This window comes from Cibotium barometz, chromosome 53 (genome assembly GCF_041138505.1).
Source record: "Cibotium barometz isolate CiBa-2024 chromosome 53, ASM4113850v1, whole genome shotgun sequence".
Lineage (NCBI taxonomy): Eukaryota > Viridiplantae > Streptophyta > Polypodiopsida > Cyatheales > Cibotiaceae > Cibotium > Cibotium barometz.
The window spans coordinates 17,202,831-17,223,416 of NC_141098.1; the positions used below are offsets into that span (position 1 = coordinate 17,202,831).

Here is a 20,586-nt window from a genome sequence, read left to right on the forward strand (position 1 = left end):
TAAGGTAGAAGGCCTCATCTGTTTCTCACATAGTGATGATCCATCAACGCCTCTCTCTCAAACATCCCTGATTTTAAAACCTCCACTTGGGGCATTTTTTATCTTCAGGCCTTTTCACCTGTCCCCGCCCCCCCCCCCCCCAACTCCCTCAGAGCATGAAGTGGATCTTCACAGAGATGAGGGCACATGGCTTTAGCCCAATATTTGAGGACAGATTTGCAGCCACTCTCTTGCATGCTTGGGTTCATCTCAGGCTGGCCCTGCAGCAGTCAGCTCCAAAAGCCTCCGAGGAGTGGATCCGGTAGCCTCTGAATTGGAATCCTTTAGTCCATCTGCCTAGTGGTCATTTGCTCGGGCTCACCCACATGTATCACGGGGAGCCTTGAGTATGGGCCCCGCTAGGACACTTGGAGATTGGCTTGCATTTAGACAACTACCCTTAGAGGCTCAAGAGACAGGCCTTATTGGGATCTGGGGCAAAGACCAACTTAGCCTCGACATCGACTCTTCCATCCCTCCAAAGTGGCTGGCCCTGATACCAGAACCTTTGCCTCCACAGTGGCTAGGAGTGTTCATCACTAGGCATGGTATACCCCTGGCAGTTGATGGCGTGGACAAGTACTCTGCTTTACTCACCTTCTCTATTGGGCTTCATGGCAAACTGGAGAGATCACACTCTAGAGACCCCCTTAGAGGACCTTAGGGGATGCACCTTGCAAAGGGTGAGGGTGATTGGTTTTCACACACATGAGTGGCACATCGACTCTCCACCGGCCAAGCTGGCTAGAGAGAGACTATGGCGGATATGGATGTGGGAGGCCCGGCCTATGATGAATCTCCAGTGGGACACCGGAGAGTGGACACGGCAGGATCCAAAGGACAGAGAGGAGTCGCTTGGTACCCCCTTCTTTGCTTACATTGCACTGTTGTGCCACAGGATTCAGATGTCAAAGGTGGAGGGCACTCCAGCAGCAACAGCATATTGGCAGTCCCAAGGCCTCCCGCCGCATTTTCTCACAGATTTCTGGAAGCAGCAGCGGGACATCGTTCGGCGGCGAAAGATCAATCTTTTCAAATGACAGCTCGCACATAGGAGCTTAGCAGTTGGCACTTGGTTGGCCATTGGGGGCAGACTAGCATTATGTCAAAGGTGTGGCCATCCCCAAGAGTCTCAGCATCACTGTCTTTGGAATTGCTCAAAGGCCAATAGTTCTGGCAAAGGATCCTATGCATTTTCACTATGGATCAAGCGCCTGCCCATATTGTTGCGTGGGGCACTGTTGCTTGGGCCATTGAGGCCACTATCATCATGTTGTATGAGGAAGAAGGTGGGGCTAGGCCAGATGAATCAACCCAGTGTAACTGGGACAACTATTGTTCTTGCTTGCCCTCCATGCCTTGGACAGGGGAGCTTACTAATGAGAGGCACTACAACTAGGACCAACTCAATCTGATAATCCTCACGATGAATGGGTGGGAACTTAAGCAAGAGGTCGTCCCTCAACATGATGTCTTTTAAATTACGGAAGAAGACCTACCAACCGTTGCTCTAAAGGGTTTGTTGTCTGAACAATGGACTGTTGACTACGGATGTAGATCAACGCACACTCATCTCCTTTTTTGATTGCTCGTCGGGCCTAGAGTTGAGAAATGAGTGGAATTCCAAAATTTCCTATCCTCACGAATTATGACAAGCTCAAAAAGACCGTCAACAATAGTGAAGGTGCCCTGTTGCCAATCAAGAATGGGTGCAAACTCTTGAACCACTAGATGCCAAGAATCATGCCACACCCCAAAAGTGATGAAACAATCAAGTCTCGCTGGAATGTGGTCTTCTGAACATGAAACTAAAAGTGTTGAGCTTTGTGAGTGATATACATGTGGAGACGAGGTGTAAACCTGTAATGCTCCTGGCATTATAAGCTTGAAGACTTGTAAGACTAGAACTTTGATTCTCCACCCAACCATATCCCAAATGGACCCTAAACTCATGGCTATATAAGCCTAAGTGATGCATGACCTTCCAACTTCAACCCCTTGCCCTTTCATTAGCCAGGCATGGCCTTTTCATTCACCAATGCCCCTTCAAAGTTCAACCACCCCCTAGAGAGGGGCGCCTACTTCTACGGCCCTTGGGCTTTCATTGTGCACCATTTACTTCTCTTTTACTTTAACTTCAATGCCTATTAACCATTCATTTGAAATCCCCTGAACCTTATTTATATGCATACCTTTTACATATAAATAATCTTTTCTAGTCTTACCTTTTAGTGTTTCTTGTCAGTCTCATAACATTTTCTCCCCCTTGAAAGAAAAGTTATGATCCTCGAAAACAACTCAAGAAATCTTTTCTTTAGTATAGCCACTCTTTCCCAAGTTAATCCTTATTATGGTCTATCTTTCCACTTTACTAAACATTCTTTAAACACAGAATGTCTAGTTTTCTTTTCTCGATATTTGATAATCTTTTCAGGCTCATGAGGAAGAATAGGTGGTTCTTTAAAATCAACTATTGCATCTTTTTCAATGATGTTATCATTGTTTCCCATCTTGCAGTTCAGTCTACCAACATGAAACACAGGATGTACTCTGGATCCTTCAGGTAAAGCTACCTTGTAAGCTATACTTCCAACTTTTTTAAGTATTGTATAAGGACCACAATACCTTGGACTTAACTTTGGAACTTTTCCACTTTTTAAAGTTTCTGTCTTTTCAGATACATTTACATAAACTAAATCACCTTCCTCAAAATTAATTGATCTTCTTTTACCTTTCTCTTAAGCGCTTTTTAACGTTGCAACCTTTAACATGTCTTGCATGTCTTTGAGAAAGTCTTTTATATTCTGCAATTTTTCTTTTTGTAACCCAATTGCTATGGGTGCTCTAGGTTGAAATCCATACATTAGCATGAATAGACTAAAACCGGTAGCAAAATGTTTAGCACTATTATAAACAAATTCTAATAATGGAAGATAATCATCCCAATTGTTTTGCTTATGATAAACATATGCTTGAAGCATATCTTCTAGGACTTATTAACCCTTTCTGTCTTTCCATCACTTTGTGGATGTTCAGACATACTCATACTAAGTTTGGTGTTCAACTTTTGAACGCTTCTTTCCAAAACTGGCTTGTAAACTTTGTATCTCGATCGCTTACTATATCTGCTGGCAATCCATATAATCTAATCTATATAGATGATGGATAAACATTCTAGCTAATTCTGGTGTTTTTACTTCTTTTTTAGCTAATATAAATTGTACCAATTTGGTTAAAACTTAACCTATCCACTACTACCCACACTGAATCATGCCCTCTACTTGTTCAAGGTAGTCTTACTATGAAATCCATAGAAATACTTTCCCACTTACCCTCACGTATTTATAGTGGTTGTAATATTCCACCTACTTTTAGGAGCTCAGCTTTATTAACTTAGCATTAAGGACATTTTATGACATAATTATGGATGTCCTTCTTTAAACTTGCCCAATAGAACTGTCTTTTAACAAGGACATAGGTCTTAAAAATTCTCGGGTGTCCCGCACTTGAATTGTCATGACATGTTAGAAAAATATTCTCACGAATATTTTCTTCTTTGGGTACACAAATGCAACCTTTATATAACAAGTACCCATTATCGATGGAAAAAAAATTCCAACGATCTTTTCCACTTATTGACCCTTCTTTAAGTAATTCCTTTGAACCACTATCTTTTTTAAGTGATACCCTTTTATCACTAGTAGCTGTATTTTCTTTACTCTCTATTTGAGAGCATAGTTGCACCCGGTTCGCGCACCGCCGATTCAGTTCGATTCGAACAGTACAGTTTGAGACGGTTCAGTACGGTGCGGTGCGAATCGAACCTAAGAGGACCGTTTTTTTCATTGTTTTCTGCCCGTTTGGAGAGCCGGTTGATGGGCGTTTTTTGGGGCTCTTGCTTGCTTGCCTTGAGGCTTGGCAAGTTAGCCCTTTGGTTGCCAACTTGCCTTTGCTTGAGCCTTGAGCAGCCTCCCTATTATCTATATAATAGGCCCTCCCTCAACCCCATCCTCACAAGTTCTCATCGCTCAACCCTCCCCTCACAAGTGCTCAAGTCTATCCTCACCCTTGAGTCCCCTCTAGGCTCTCTCCCTCTTCCTCAAGGGCCAAGGCTCAAGCCTCCCCCTCAAGGCTCAAGCCTCTCCCTCTTCCTCAACTTTCAAGACTCTAGGCTCTCCCTCTTCAGTCTTGAGTCTTTCTCAAGCCTCCCCCTCTTCCTCAAGCCTCTCCCTCCCTCTCCCTCTCTCTCCCTTTTCCTCAAGCCTCTCCCTACCTCTCCCTTTCCTTCTCCCGGGACTCCTCTTTCACCATGAGAGAAAAGCATGAAGCATTTACTTTGCATGCCATTACCCATGAGAAGAACGAGGGGAAGTCGGGGGCATGGAAGTGGACTTGCAAGTATTGTGGCAAGGCCTACACTAGTAGTGCCACTAGGCTTCTTGCACATCTCTCCAAGATGGGGGGGCAAATTGCACCTTGCAAGCAAGCTAAATAAAATTTTAATAACTAATTTGCAAAAACCAACTTTAAATGACTAATTCACTAAAACAAAACAAGTAAAGACAAGAATACAAAAAGTGTGAACTTTACCTCAACGATTGTCCAATCATGAAGTATACGATCATCAACTTCATCATGCATAGCATGGACTAGGTGCTACGACATCCCTACTTACGTCATCAGCGCCCCAAAGTAGGTACAAATTTACATATATAAAAATTTGTCCCAACCAAGAGAACACAATTTTTTTTACAGAGACCAACGAGCTAAGTTTCTATCACTTCTCCGGAGGTAAAGGGTGGACTCAGCCATGATGAAGGCTAGCACTTACAACTAGACTAGCAAAAACAAATCACTTCCCTATTAAAGCAATGATTAAGCAAGACTAGAAGCAATGATAAATAACAACTAAGAGCTAAAATGATCTAAATAGAAAATGGGCTTTTAAGCTCCCCATTTTTGTCAAACTTATTACTTATAATCTTAAACATTCCAAAAGCAGAAATCTCAAAGATATATCTACTTCGATTCAAAAAGCAACGAACTTTGCTTAAAACCTTTTTAAAGCAATAATCCTTTCGCACAAGCAAATTGATGAGTTGGCAAACTTGAGTAATAAAAGCAAACTTGTTTGAACAAATACGAGAGAATCTAAATAACTGAGAAGAGACAACACCATATTTAGTTATTTTAGAAATGTTAGAAGTGAAGTGAGGCATTCTTATGATATTTAAGTTGGAATACTCGTTTATCATATATATCTACATCTAAACCAACACAAGATTGAGAAATCTTAAGGTCCAAAAAAGAACAATGGTCATTATTTGCAGTGTAGTTAAGTTCACAAAACTCTTTGGGATAAATTCCTCCACCTAGAGAGGTAAGATTTAAATACATAAAGTGTTGGAAATCGGGAATATTGGGAACAAAAAGATCATCAACAAAATGTCTCACTTGACAAAGATTGTGAAGAAAGAAAGGACACGTATCAACGGAAACTAGGCATTCCATAAATTCAAATTCATATGTAAAAAGATAAAAATTGGCAAGAAAAACAACACAATTAGTACCCATAGGAATACCAATGGTTTGTTTAAATAAGGAATCGCCTAAAGTTATATAGAGGTTATCTAGGAGAAAATCTAGCCAAGACATAATATCATCTTGGTCTACAATCTTAGCATATCTTTTTTTATTCTTGGCTATGTCTTGGTTTTTGTTTTTCAACCAACAAAAATCAAAATGAAGAGCTGATTTTTCTATCAACAAAGCTTTGTATCTATTGTGGTCTAGTTTGTAATGAAAGACTTGACAAATCAGAGATTTAATTCTACTACGCAAGTCGTTTAGGTCCAATTTAGTATAAAGAGTAGTGAAATCAAAAGTTTGAAGGCACAAAGAGAAGACCTCTTAATGAGACTACGAGAAGAGTTTAAGAATTTAACAACGGGAATCACTTCCATTGAATCTTTTAAGATCCAACTACAATCTATAGGTATATCCTTCTTTCTAAGCAAATTTCTCCAATCTTTTCACAAACAAAGTGCCTCTGGATGACCGTGGGTTCCACCACTGGAAACCCAATCCTACCAAGTAACCTCTGCAACCTCACCACCTCACAAGCAGCACCACAAGCAGCTCGGTACTCTGCCTCTGTCGACGACAAGGCAAGAGATGGTTGCCTCTTACTGCTCCATAAAACTGCTCCTGAGCCAATGGTAAAACTGTATCTTGAAGTAGATCTCCTCGTGTCTGGATCTCCTCCCCAATCTGAGTCACTCCAACCTTCGAGACGGACTCCATCCATCAATCCCCCTCCTGTGTGTAAAAGAGTCCAAGATCCTTCGCATGCTGCAGAAACCACAAGATACACAATCCTGCCTCCCAAAGAGTCATTTGCAAACATGAGCTCAACAGCTTCATCAAAAAGCTCCCGTCCAATCTAGTATACATCAACCAAATAAATGAACCATTCTGCTTCCGAGTCAGAGAGGCACCATACTGCTCACAAGGATCAACAACTGTTATGGTGGGATGCCAAGTCCTGGAAACCTGCTGAAGACCACTAAAGGCCTTCGGAAACCTGTAACCAACCCCCTCTGATTCCGGAACCACAAAGCCTAGAGAATGTGCAACATCCACCTCCTTCTGCAAGTAATCAACTGTCACCTGCCTGGCTTTCCAAGAGGTCCCTGTGGAAAGAACTTCCTCATCTACACGAGTTTCTTTGTCCCGAATACAAGACATCAGAGCATAAGTTACCTGTAAAGTTTCCTCTAACTGACGAACACAAGAACTACCAACATCTGTACTGGAAAGTTCCTGCCAACTGCTACCATCAACTGGCAAGCTATCCTCCATCTGGTCCCGGAAAGCCTGCACCTGCAACGTATCCACATTACCAGACTGCCACTCATCACAAAACTGAGGACCTGGGAGAGAGAGTGCTGAAAGTTTGTAAAGTCCATTCTCCACTCTGCCTTCCCAAACTACCTGGCCTGTTGCCTTGTCCCGGAGAGCAACAAAATGCTCATCAAACTCCACCCGTACACCAGTCTTGCAAACCTGATGCACTGACAACAGATGAAAACCAAGTGACGGAACATACAACACTTGGGAGGAATTCTTCTCCCCTCTGCCATCGGGAACTATCTCCAACCTGCCCTCACTGTGAACTAGGATAGTGGATGTATCCCCAGTAAGAATGTGACCAGAATACCTGCAGAGATCCTGTAAATCCGAATGGGAAGGAGTCATGTGCCTGGAAGCACCACTGTCTAGAATCCACTCTCGAGTATCCGTAGTGGCGAGTCCTCCAATCTCCTCCCTGCCCGAAGAAAATGAAACATCGGTGCTGCTCAGGATTCTGCACCCTTCTCGATGCTCCGCTACCTCCAATAGTGGCCTTTCTCACCACAATCATTACAGGTCCTCTCTGTCTTCAGTTTCTCGCGGTCTGAGTCGAACATCTTCTCAGAAGACTTCTCCGATGAAGCCTCTTCCCTATGCCCTTGTTGTTATGGCCTTTCGACCGTTGGCCAGTTAAGGCCTCCAAACCTCCGCCCTGTGGAGGGTTCGAGAATCTTTCCTCCTGGTCCAAGACCATGGACACAAGCTCCTCCCACGTGATGGTGCTGAGCCTGCCACTGGTAATCAAAGACGAGTAGAATGCTAAGTACTGAGAGGGCAAATGCGACAGCAATGCTATGGCCATATCCTCCGATGATATCTCCTTCCCAGCATGAAGAACTTCCTGCTGAAGAGCCTACAGCTTGTTAGTGTGCTCCCGCATCGTCAACGACTTTGCACGATTCATAACCCGGATCTGTACTTCCAAGGAAATCCTCTTCATGGGCGATACCCTATTATAAAGAGAAGCCAAATGCTGCCATATACCTCTGGCCAGCATCATATCCTTTACATGATTGATTACCTGCGGTGTGCAGTTGAGGAAGATGAATGAACGGACCCTGGCATTGACATGACCCCACAACTGTGCTTGTGCCTTGCATTCCTTCCGTATCGAGGGTAACTACCCTTCATACTCTATCTTCCATAGGGTAACTACACCTCATAAGGATATGACATATAAAGGTTAAAAAATATATACACACCCAAAAACTCTACATGTTGCAAATCCTAGCGTCCCATACTACTAGGATACACACCATATAAAATTTCCTTGAGACAATCCTTTTCCAACTAAGTCTTGGTGTACTACACCTCCACCCCATGTCATGGCCCGTCAGGTAAACCGTTGGAATAACAGTGAAATAATTCACACGTGACCACACTACGACAACTCTCGTTCTAATGGAGCTTCCACGAGGACATATACCATGCTATCTATCCCAATACTGTGATATTTCGACCATTTTCAGGCAATCTCGTCCTCCCCCAGCTGGCTCGTCCTCACAGGTTGAGACCATGGGATCCTAACAATCCTATAACCAACCAACCGTCCAGCTAGAAGACCACAACTTGACTTAGCATGTGACACAACTACAAGTATGCAAGGCATAGCCAAACATCCGATATCAGTTGACATGCAGAGTCCCGACAACGCATGTGACACGTGGCACTGCCACATGATAGTGATGACGTGGTAGTAACGACATGGCATTGACGATGTGGTAGTTGGGTATAGTTGGCCAACAGCTGTATAGCTGGCCGACTAGGAGCATTCGTGCATATATATACGTGGGTAACTAAATCATCATATTCATCTCCTTTCCTTAGCGTTGTATTTCACAAAGTGTTCTTCGCTAAGGAAAGCAGATGAATATGATGATTTAGTTACCCTCTCGTTTGTACACCACCATTGAGTCCCCTATGGTCGTGCTGTCATACTTGTACATTTTATTCTCACTCCACATTTTCCTCTTGATGACTGGAGGAACATCATTGTACTACTTGTTTGTCTCATAGGCCAATTTTGGCCTTTTGTTGCAGATGTTAATATATCTTTCTTTCTTTCTTCGCTAGCTAGGAGTGAACGTTAGGTCACAAGGCTGTGATTTGACGTCTTCTTCTCAGCCACATGTTGTATTTGAATTTCAGTTGTATCACTTCTTTCTTGTACATAATACAAAGCACTAGTTTGGGACTATTGTGTGTTGTATGTGTGATTCTGCCACACTCTTCTTTCTATCTCTAGAAAACCCTAGCATATAGCCTGCCCCACCAAACCCTTACCTCATTGCGTAGGGTTGAAATCCCTCACCAGGTCCTTGATCACTAGATATTTGTCATGGATTCACAACTCACTGATGTGCTTCTTAGCATGAAGGCATCCATCAACGCACATGCGGCTAAAATGGAGGCTATATCTACCCGTCTTGAAAAGATCGAGTCGGCACCTCGAGCACCTAGTATTCCGGATCTAGAATCTATAAGGGCCCGTGCTTTGTTGGACGATTCCAAGGACAAAGTGGCAAAACTTGTTAGAAGTCATCTCCTGTCTATACATATACACCACGGCCTCTATTGTGGGTGTGCCCGCCCGTATTAGATGTTTTCTCATTTTTCCCCACTCTCCATATTTTTTCCCCATTTTTCCCCATTTTTCCATGGTGTGGGTGGCTGCCCTATGCTGGCAGGATGACCCAGCAGTTGGCCGATTGCACTCGTGTGCATGTGTTCATTCCCTGGAGCAGGCCGGCTGCTTCTGTTCAGGTCGTAGACCTTTTTTTGGCTGGCCGACTAGAGGAGACTCAGTCGTGTGGCTTGCGGCTGCTTTTTCCATTGCCGACTGAATATTTGGGGCCATATAAAATGGCCCCATGGCCCCCACTCCTTTGTATCTTGACTTGGGATTTTCTTGTGTATATAGAGCAGAGTTACACGCCTTTCTCTCTCTCTCTCCATTGCTGTATTTTTTCTGCACTGCACTTGCTCATGTTCTCAGATTTTGTCATCATCTCCGCTACATATTCTGACATGGTATCAGAGCCCTAGGCTCTTGATAGATCTTGGGAATTGTGTGAGCAAGAGGGGACTGTTGTGTTGCTGATTGGTGGACTGTTTTGTACTGTTCGGGAAGAGAAGAAGCAAGAGGAAGGCGGGCTGATTTGCTGGACAGCCACTTGCAGGTTTAAGTTCTTCTTTTTTTTCCCACCCACCCACCCTTTTTAGTTACATCCCCGCAATGGCAGTTTTACTTGAGATGGCTGAGAAGCATGTGAAGATCCCGACACTCCCCACGTTCCCAGTGGACCGTTAGTTGGACGGGAATAACTATGGCATCTGGAAGGTAATGATGGAATTTGTTCTGGAGTCTTATGACCTTGCTGATTTCATTGTTGTGGTTCCACGGCCAATTGACAAGGAAATCGAAAGGGTAATTTGGATGGGGTTGCTAAGATTGGGTGGGTGAATCTTTTACCCAGTTTTGTGCTAAACTTGTATGATTCCTTGGGAGGGCTATATGTTGGGCTGATGGGCATTTCATTCGGAATTGGTAGTAGGTCCAGTAGGGGAGCTCCATTGATTTAGACCAGGACTCGAGGATCATTCCACTTGATAGGGTGGACGGTAGTCAGTAGGTCCAACTCAGTAGGTCCAACAGGGGAGCTCCATTGATTTAGATAGGACTCAAGGATCATTCCACTTGTTAGGGTGGACGATAGTCAGTACTTTTATTCGGAACCGGTTGTTGTTCCGAGATGATAGAGTTTGTGTGCCGGAATGTGCTGAGAGGATCCTTTATGAATGTCATGACTCTTCTATAGCAGGTAACCCACGGATTCAATGAACTTGTGTTTTTTGATCATCCCCAATCCGATGAGCAAATAGAGAGGCTGGGATCAGGTTTTGGAGGTTATGCTTTGCACATATGGCTACAGGCGACCATTTTATTGGGAGAGGTACATCCCTATGGTCGAATTTGCCTATGATACTACTGAGCATATAGTGCTGGCAATAGCTAGATTATGGCTGGTAGGAGTTGGCTTAAAACGCAGATTCCTTGATACATTGATAGCTCGAAGGAGACATAGTTGTGGTGTCTAATAGTTAGGAGTCTTACGAGAAAGGATGGGTATGATGTTGCAGCTAGGAGATAGCTGTCTCGACGATTTCGGGTTTGCAATTCCATGAGGATTTGGAGGATTGAAGGATGGTTTATGTTCTTCAAGGACCTGCAAAGATTCTGTTCTTTTGGCTTGTTCCCACAATCATTGTTAGAGGAACAACAGCTTCACTTGAGCTCGTTCTTGGATATCTAGCTATGTGGTTTAAGAGATAGGTATAAACCTGATTTTGGAGACAGTTGATGCACGTAGCTGCATTCTCCTTCATTTATTTCCAAGAGTGGAAATGTCCTAAGTGGGGAGGAATGTTACATACCTAGCACTAACCCTTGAGGTTAGGGACTAATCTTGCAGGGTTAGGGAAGCTCGAGGATTGGTAAACACAGGCGGATTTAGGTGGCTAAGGTTCAAATTTAATAAATCCAAGGTTATTGGCTATTTATGACTAGACTGTTATTTATGGCAGCAATAAGCACTATTCAAATGAGTCTTAGGTTATTATTGATTCATTGTGGTCTAGACTTGGACCAAGAGGCTTACTCCATGGCGGATCACGAGTAGTCTTGCCGAGGGTGCCTGTGGACAGGCACTGGTGGTATGGGATGTCAGGGCTGACTTGCATGGACTCGTGGTGGTGGAACCTTAGCCCTTGGCTCAGGAGAGGTTTGCGGACGTGAACCTATGATTGGGCGATGAGGTTGCCTGCACCTCTTTTATTTGGTTTCTCCAATCTTGTTTATGCATGTGTATTAGGTGATCCTTGGGAGGATTCCCTCACACCGGAGGTCCCAAGCATCCTCTTCTGCGATGCGCCTCGATCGGTGCATTCTCTTGCAGGCACTAGATGGTACCACAACGGCTCTGGCACACTGGCACGCCTGGACACGCTCCATGATTTTCTTCCAAGTTATTGCACAAGTTTTGGGACAGCTTTCACCTTCACAAGGTCAGTCTCTTCCTTTGGCTTCTAGCACACCTAACCTCATGGTTGGCACTTGTCTCACCATCATGGCACAACTCTCTATGTGCAGCCGTTGTAGCGCCTCTCCGAGGAGACTCAGCAACATTGCCTCCACGATTGCCCAAAATGTGACATAGTGGAAGCCTTCATGCCTTAATCGTAGCCCTTAAGCACCTAGTTCAAACATTAACGCAATACTCATGAGAGAGAGAGAGAGAGAGAGAGAGAGAGGTTTTCCAGTATAATGTATTATGTACATAGAAAAGGTTACATAGGCCATAGGCCTTCCCAAAAGGGCTATTGACTACTTCAACTACCTATACATGATCCAACTCCAAGATGGAGAGAGATGATTTATGAGCTAATTTCCTATGTTCTTATATATGATGTTGATATGCTAGTTGGCCAGCTTCAACTGCGGTCGGCCAGCTGATTTGTCTTGTAATATGACATGTGTGACATGAAATGCCAAACTCTTACCATAATTATTGATAAATGCTGCCAACTCTCACACAATGCTGCCAACTGATATTATATTGCTGCCGACCTGATATATGTGTGCTAAACTACTGCCAAACTGACGCATGCTCATGAAGATGATGCCCTAAATGCATCTAATATTGCTGCCTAATGAGGGATAAGATCAGGGATTAGACATGGCACTGCCTTGTGCACGTGACATCTTGATGACGGGAATCAAACTTTTTCCGTCTTTGACTTTGGATGACTGTCATCATCCTTTAATTGCTCTGAGATTCCAACTCTGTCATACTTCTTCCCTGCAAGCAACTTAACCGAATCTCTTATTCTGCCTCAATTCTACTCCATGACTGTAAATATGTTCCAATGTTGTCCCCTTGCAAGTATGCCCTTCTCCCGGAATGCACTGACTTATGATTGCTGACTTATGATTGACTGAGGTTGATCAAACCTAACTGAGGCTGCACCTCCTATTCTCGGGAAGCCACTGAGATACTCCTTTGAGGACCTGACTTCCACGGGCTAAATGTTGAGGATTCACCTAATACATGCGTGACCTTCCTGATGCTACTTCAGTGCTTGCATTTACCTTGCTTGGACCTGTACACCCCTTATGACAATGCCCTTGAGAACTACGACAATGCCCTTGTGGTGCAAGTACGACGCCCTTGGGGTGGAGGTTGGTCCTCGCACAATGTAGGTAGGGTAGGTGTGGCTACTAGTCAAGGAATGACTACCAGTCCCGGAATGGGAACTTTACATATTCTGATGTGAAGCTGTGGGACTTGTAGTGCTTGGTGATGTGGTTATACCTAATGCTCTAATACCAATGTGACATAGCGGAAGCCTTCATGGCTTAATCGTAGCACCCTATACGAACATTAACGCAAAATGCATGAGAGAGAGAGAGAGAGAGAGAGAGAGAGGTTTTCCAGTACAATGTATTATGTACATAGGAAAAGGTTACATAGGCCAGAGGCCTCCCCATAAGGGCTACTGACTACTTCTACTACCTATACATGATCCAACTCCAAGATGGAGAGAGATGATTTATGAGCTAATATGCTATGTTCTTATATATGATGTTGATATGGTAGTTGGCCAGCTTCAACTAATGTCTGCCAGCTGATTTGTCCTGTAATACGACATAAGTAACATAAAATGCCAAACTCTTCACCATAATTATTGATAAATGCAGCCAACTGTCACACAATGTTCGCTGAAGCTCCCCGCCTCCACCCTGCTCTGCGCGCCATCGCTCCCCCCCCTTCCTCGCATCCTTTCCTTCCGCCCCCCGCTTGCTCCCCTCTGCTCGCAGTTGCGCCCCCCCCCTCCTTCCTCGCTGCTGCGCCGCCCCCTCCCCTCCTTCCTCGCTGCTGCGCCTCCCCCCCTCTTCGCCAGTTCGCCCCCCTCCCCTTTTCGCCTGTTCGCCCCCCCTCCCCACTGCCGCCAGTTCGCCCCCCAGCCTTTTCGCCTCTTCGCGCCCGCCTTCCTGCAGCAGCGCCCCGCCCCCCTCCCTCTCGCGTTGTTGCCGTCCCCCCCCTCAGGGCCTCTCCTCCTTTTTTCGCCCTCTTTCATGCTGCTTTTCCCCCCTTTGGGGTTTTTTGTTTTTTCCTCATCTTCATCCGTCCTTCCGCCTCTTGGTGTGCAGTCCGCTTCTTGCAGGTTTTTCCGCTTTCGCCTCGCCTTCGCTTGAGCTTCAGACTCTGATGGAGACTCCTCCCGCCTCGCCTCAGAGGGACTCTTCCGCAGCCCCCTCGCCCGCCCCTGAGGACATCCCCATCAGGCTTTCTCTTTCGCCGGAAGAGGAAGCGAGCCTCACCGCAGAGGTGGAACGCCTTCAGGCTCACTCCACCATCTGCCGAATAGTCGGCACTCGCCCCAGCAGAGGGGAGATCAGGGATCTACTTCAGGCTCGCCTTCTTGCAGATGTCGGCAAGATCCTGGATGTACAGCTCCTGGGCCGGGGCCATTATCAGATCGAGTTTGAGGCCGCCCAGAGCGTTGCCAAGGTCCTTGCCATGAGTCCTCTGGACATCAGGGGTGCTCGGGCTTTCTTCAGACCTTGGCAGCATGGATTTGACCCAGCAGCGGCGGAGCAGGGAGAGCGCCTCTTCCATATTACAGTTTGTTTCCCAGGTCTCCGCCGGGAGTATCTTCCGCTCCTCTCCAGGCTCGGAGCACTGGTGGGCTCGGTACTAGAGACGGGCCCCTCAGCAGCTTCAGTGGTGACCAGAGCAGCAGGGCTACCTTCGGTCAGAGTGTTGGTGTCTGACATCTCCTCCCTTCCTAAGGTCATTCAGTTACCTAGGATGGGGGGGGGTGGATAGATCAGAGAGTGGAGTTTTCGGGCTCCCGAACCAGTGCTTCATATGCAGGCAGGTCGGTCATCTGGCCAAGGCCTGCCCTCCTGGAGACCTCAGCCTTCACCACAGCAGCAGGCCACTGATGGCCCGCCCACAGATTCGGCTCGGCAGGCTGCCTCAGGGACACCTGCTCAGGCCACAGAGACCTCGGAGTGGCAGCCTGGACAGGGGCGCCGTCGAGGGAGACAGCCACAGCAGCACGCCCAGAGACCGCTGCAGCAGCAGCCACAGTCTCAGCCTCACTGGGTTCCCGTGAGGAACAGATTTGCTCCCCTTCAGGAGGAGACCCCTGCAGCGACCGAGGACCAGGAGATGCCAGCTCCCCCTCCTTCACCCCCCCACCCCCGTCCCCACCCACCGCCTCGCTTCCACCTTCGCCTCCTCCCGCCCCCGCTCCGGTCTCGGCAGCGGCTCCCTCTCCTCCTCCCTCGCCTCCCCCCCCTCCCCCTCCGCCCGCCTCACCTTCCCGGGAGACCCTGGCAGTTCCCTGGCGCTCACCTGCAGTCCGGAGAGCGCTGAGTGCTGACCTCGCTCGAGCATCACAGAGGAGACCTATGCCGATTAGGGCCTCACGGATTTCTTCTATCCGCAGTCAGCTGAGTCGCCTCGGCATTAGACAGCGCTCGGAGGCCTTTGATTACACCTTCACACGGCTTTTTGGTGCAGAGGGCCCCCATGAGCCAGCACCCATTCGAGTTCATGTAGTGATACCTCCGGCCCGCGGGGAGGAGGCACTAGACTCAGCGGTGGCCTTCTCGTTCCCTCTATGTGGACCTTGTGATCGGGAGTGGACTCTTGAGCTCGCTCTCAGCACTTTGAAGACTCAGGCAGTTGAGTTTTCCCACCACATGAGCGACTTGGAGGTGACAGATGTGATAGGCCGACTTTGGGAGTTGGCTCATTTTTTCTTGGATCCCGGGAGTGTGGATACCTCAGGGATTCGGCATTTGGTCGTGCGCATAGTGGCAGACTTGGCACGCGACCCTGGATATGTGAGTGTACACGAGGTTACTATGTCAGAGCAGGAGGCAGTCGCCATGGGTCACAGCCACTGGCGCCTGATCCGGGATTCTTGCAGTACACCGGGTGGGCAGATTCGCAGCCGCTCGGATGGGGACTACTCTCCATCCAAGCCACTGGCGAAGGCCCGCCGTACGGCTGAGACAGCATCCTCCTCAGCAGGGCATCCATGAGGATCATCTCATGGAATGTACAGGGCCTTGGCGGAGCACACTTTATACGCTATCGAGGCTGCTTGAGGCAGGAGCTTCAGAGATGCCTGGTTGGTGGCAGCATTGACATTTTGATGATGCAGGAGCACCACTTGGGTGAGAGCAGGATCCGGAGATATGGTTCGGTGATGCCTAGTAGATGGGACACTTTCTGGTCTGCAGGGTTTGGTCCTTTGGGTGGACAGGGAGGAGTATGCATGGTTATTGCAGATGCATGGCGGCCGGCCATTGTGGGTCGAGGGATCATTGTGCCTGGTAGAGCACAGTATGTCATTCTGAGGATGCATGACGAGCTATTGGGTGTGCTCAACATCTATGCGCCCAATCATGCTAGTGCCAGAGCAGAGTTCTGGACTCAGGTTACAGATGCATTGCCAGAGGCCGCACATTGGTGTGTTGGGGGAGACTTCAACATGCTTGAGGACCCGGCAGATAGGGTGGGAGGCAGTCATGTTACAGTGCATGGCACGGAGCTTGCAGCTTGGGACCGGTTTTGCATGTCACTGAGGATCACTGATGCATGGCAGCATGGGGCTTTCTCCCGGTCTCAGGACAGTCTTAGTTTCTCTCGGTCGGATCGCCGGCAGGGAGGGACTAATCTTTCACGGATTGATCGATTTTATGTGGGCGACTGGTTAGGGGAGCGAGGGGGCTCCGTCGGCATTCTCGCTGGCACTTCATTTTCAGATCATGCACCAGTTATATTGACATTGGAGGAGGGGACACGGGAGCCCAGCTTACAGCTGAGGATCCCAGAGAGGGTGCTTGCAGATCCCAGTTTCGCTGAGGACATTGAGAGGATCTGGCATGATGGTCAGTGTTCTGACCAGGATGCAGCGGGCCAGTGTGCCCAGGGACTCTGTGATCTTAGCTCTTTCCTGCATGCTGCAGCTTTGACACGACTGGGAGAGATTCGCGAGCGGGAGCAACGGCTGAGACGCAGCCTTGCTTCGCTACAGCGCCTTCAGGAGCAGCAGCCTGCATGTGAGTGGGTGGCGTCCCAGCTGAGCCAGGCACGCCAGGAGGTTAGAGAGGTAGAGGAGCAGAGACACGAGTTTTACTATCGTCGTCAGGCCTCTCAGTGGACGCAGCTTGGGGATAGAGTGACTGGGGAGTTTTTTGAGATCACTGGACCCCGTCATGCGCGAGCAGGAGTCCGCCAGCTTGGTAGACCGGATGGATCGGTAGCTACTGAGCTCGGGGAGATCAGAGCCATTGCCACTGCATTTTATAGTGACCTGCTTTCAGCGGAGCCTGCCACTGAGGATCGAGATGTTTGCAGACAGACTGTGTGGGCCCATGTTCAGAGGAGGGTCACAGACCATATGCGTATAGTTCTAGGTGCGCCTTTGTCAGAGATTGAGCTTGCCGAGGCCTTGAGGGTCCTGCCGCGACATAGTTGCCCAGGGGAGGACGGACTGACGCCGGCCTTTTTTATGCGCTATTGGGATCTCTTGGGGCCTGGCCTCCGCAGGGGCTTTCAGCATGTTTTGGACACTGGGGTGATGCCGCAGAGCTTTTCAGAGGGCTTGATTTATCTTATCCCCAAGGGGGAGGGAGTATCTGATGACATTCGGCATTGGAGGCCTATTACGATCCTCAATACAGTCTACAAGGTCTTGGCAAAGGCCTTGAGTTTGAGGATCCAGCCCTTCCTGGGGGAGTTGATTCATGCTACTCAGACAGGATTTGTCAAGGAGCGCAGTATCCTTGACAACATCTTTACTTTCTGGGAGGCGACGGCCCGAGCTAGATTTCTTGGAGAGGACTTGGTCGTGATGCTTCTCGATTTTGAGAAGGCATATGATAGAGTTGATTGGGGATTCTTAGAGGGCACTATGCTTCGCCTGGGCTTTGAGCCAGGATGGATCAGAGGGGTGGCAGCTCTGTATTCCACAGCTCACAGCCAGGTGCTGATTGCAGGAGGACGGGGGCCGAGTTTTGAGCTGACCAGATCAGTCCGTCAGGGGTGTCCTCTCGCCCCTTTCCTTTTTCTCTTCTTTGCGGAGGCTATGAGTATGTATTTGACGGCAGAGGAGGTTGGCTTGAGAGGACTTCAGCTCCCAGTCCGAGGGGAGGATTTGCTGGATGCTGAGTTTGCAGACGACACGGGCTTATTTTTGCATGGCCAAGAGGCCAATCTTATTCGGGCTGAGCAGTCGCTCCAGGTTTTTAGTGCAGCTTCGGGAGCATTGATCAATTGGCGCAAGACAGTGGCCTTTTGGATCAGTAGTGCTCCCACTCCGGCATGGAGCCCGGACCCCGGTTTTAGATGGATTCCTCCAGGCACAGCAGTGCGGTATTTGGGATGCCAGATTGGCCTTGATTTGTCACCAGAGCAGCAGATTGCCCCGCTTCTTCTGAGCATTCGGAAGAAGCTATTGTATTGGAGTACAGCTCGACTATCCTTGGCTGGGAGGGTGGTGGTGGCAAATCAGGTGCTGTTAGCGACCATGTGGTACATTACGTCTTGCTGGATTTTCTCGAGCTCTTGCATCAGCCAGGTACAGAGGCTGATCAGGAACTTTCTGTGGTCTGGGCGGGACGGTCAGCCAGCTCGGGCAAAGGTTGCATGGGCAGTTATTACACTTCCGCTGGCTCAGGGCGGTTTGGGCATTATAGATCCAGTCGATCAGAGTAGAGCCTTATTGGGGAAGCTTATTGTTCGGGGGTTGCTTCCAGGCGCTGAGCCCTGGAAAGAGCTCCTCTTGCAGCGACTGCAGGCTCGGGCGCCCCCTGCAGGGGGTACTTGGGCACCAGAGATTCGCTGGATCTTCATAGAGATGAGGAGGACAGGCCTCAGTAGAGGATGGGAGGACAGATTTGCTTTGAGCATCCTGAGAGCTTGGGAGCTGCTGAGACCGGGGCTCTCTCAGCGGCCTCCTTCTTGTGTTGAGGAGCGGGCCAGACAGCCGCTCATCTGGAGCCCAGCGGTTCGTACGGAGCAGGGTCATATGCTGGGTTCTCGGCCTCGTCTAGCCTGGGGACCTTTAGCGGCAGGCCCAGCTCGTAGTTTTGGAGACTGGCAGGCTTTCTGCAGTCTACCAGAGGAGATCCAGGTGGAGAGGCTGAGTCACTTCAGAGGGGGGTTGATTATGAGGGATGATATTCAGGAGGCACTCACAGAGGAGTGGTTCACACCTCTCGAGACAGTGGCCCCACGGTGGATGGGAGCCTTTACACAGTTGGAGATCCTGATTGCTGTCAGAGCTAGCATTGAGGATGGCAGATGCCTCTACTATGAGATTCAGGATGAGGGCAGACTCCAGCGAGTGGAGGAGGAGTCGCCTTTGGTTGCAGAGTGCACCTTTCAGAGGATTCGGGTAGTGGCTGCCGCTTCTCGGAGGTGGCATATTGACCCCGACCCTGCCGATGTCCTCCCGGATTGGCGCATATGGGCATATGCAGCGCGCCCATTGGCCCAGCTACAGTGGGACCCCGGGGAGTACGAGTGGCATGATCCTTATGCATCCCTTGAGGCCACAGAGATCACCTTTTTCCAGTATACTGTTCGGCTGGGACGGCATATTTTGACGGCGAGGAGGACGGTTTCTCCAGCGGCAGCGGGGCATTGGCGATTGCAGGGACTCTCACAGGAGTTCCTGGAGGATTTCTGGGCTCGGCTCTGGGCTAGCCGGCAGGCCCGCAGGATCTCGGCTTTTCAGTGGCTGGTCGCCCACAGGGGCTCAGCAGTTGGCACTTGGCTTGTTTACAGTGGTCTTCCGGCGGCCTGCGTCCGATGCGGCCACCCCATGGAGACACAGAGACATTGCCTTTGGGACTGCCCTCAGGCACAGCAGATTTGGCTGCGGATGCTGCGTATTCTGGCCCCCCTCTCTCCAGAGGGTATGTTTACGTGGGGTGCCACTGCTTGGTCGACTTTGTCAGGGCCTGCTATGGGCTATGAGATGGAGCAGGGCAGTCAGGCCATCAGATTTATTAGGGGCCAGCCTCGCCTGGTTCCGGCACCGGATTTCTCGTCCGCCAGCTGGACACAGGAGAGGGATTTACGATGGGAGCTCCTCAGCAGCCTCACCATCTGGTTCACCTGGAGGGCCCGGTGCTTTACGGCCTTTGAGGGGAGATTGGAGCCACCAGCAGAGACTGTTCGTGGGATTTGGCAGGAGTTGATCCACACCCTGCGAGGACAGTACGACCGCATCCGGGGAGACTCGGATGAGGCGATCTTACGGCGCCAGGCCTTTCACACCACTTGGCGCTGTGGGCCGTTCTACACCTTACACACGGGATCCCCCCGTTGGCACTACAGGCCACCTGTTTGGCTCTTCCCCCCCCCTATTGTATGATTTAGCCGCTCAGTTCTTTATACTGATGCTTGTATTTTGCAGCACCTAGGGAGAGTCTCCCGGGCTGCCATGATGTATTCACTGCTCTTCTCTCTCTTAGGAGCAGGAGAGATCTTTTGTAGCCCTTCGGGCGTTTTATATAACTAATGAAAGGATCTTTTCTCGGAAAAA

General features: G+C 48.5%; 1 protein-coding gene and 1 pseudogene across 1 annotated transcript in view; both read right to left on the reverse strand.

Moving 5' to 3' along the window:
- Window positions 1-20,586, reverse strand: part of LOC147608370 (Rhodanese/Cell cycle control phosphatase superfamily protein) — a 50,461-nt gene that overhangs the window by 23,190 nt on the left and 6,685 nt on the right. The gene's annotated exons all lie outside the window — the stretch shown is intronic.
- LOC147608371 (uncharacterized) lies at window positions 160-5,828 on the reverse strand (annotated as a pseudogene).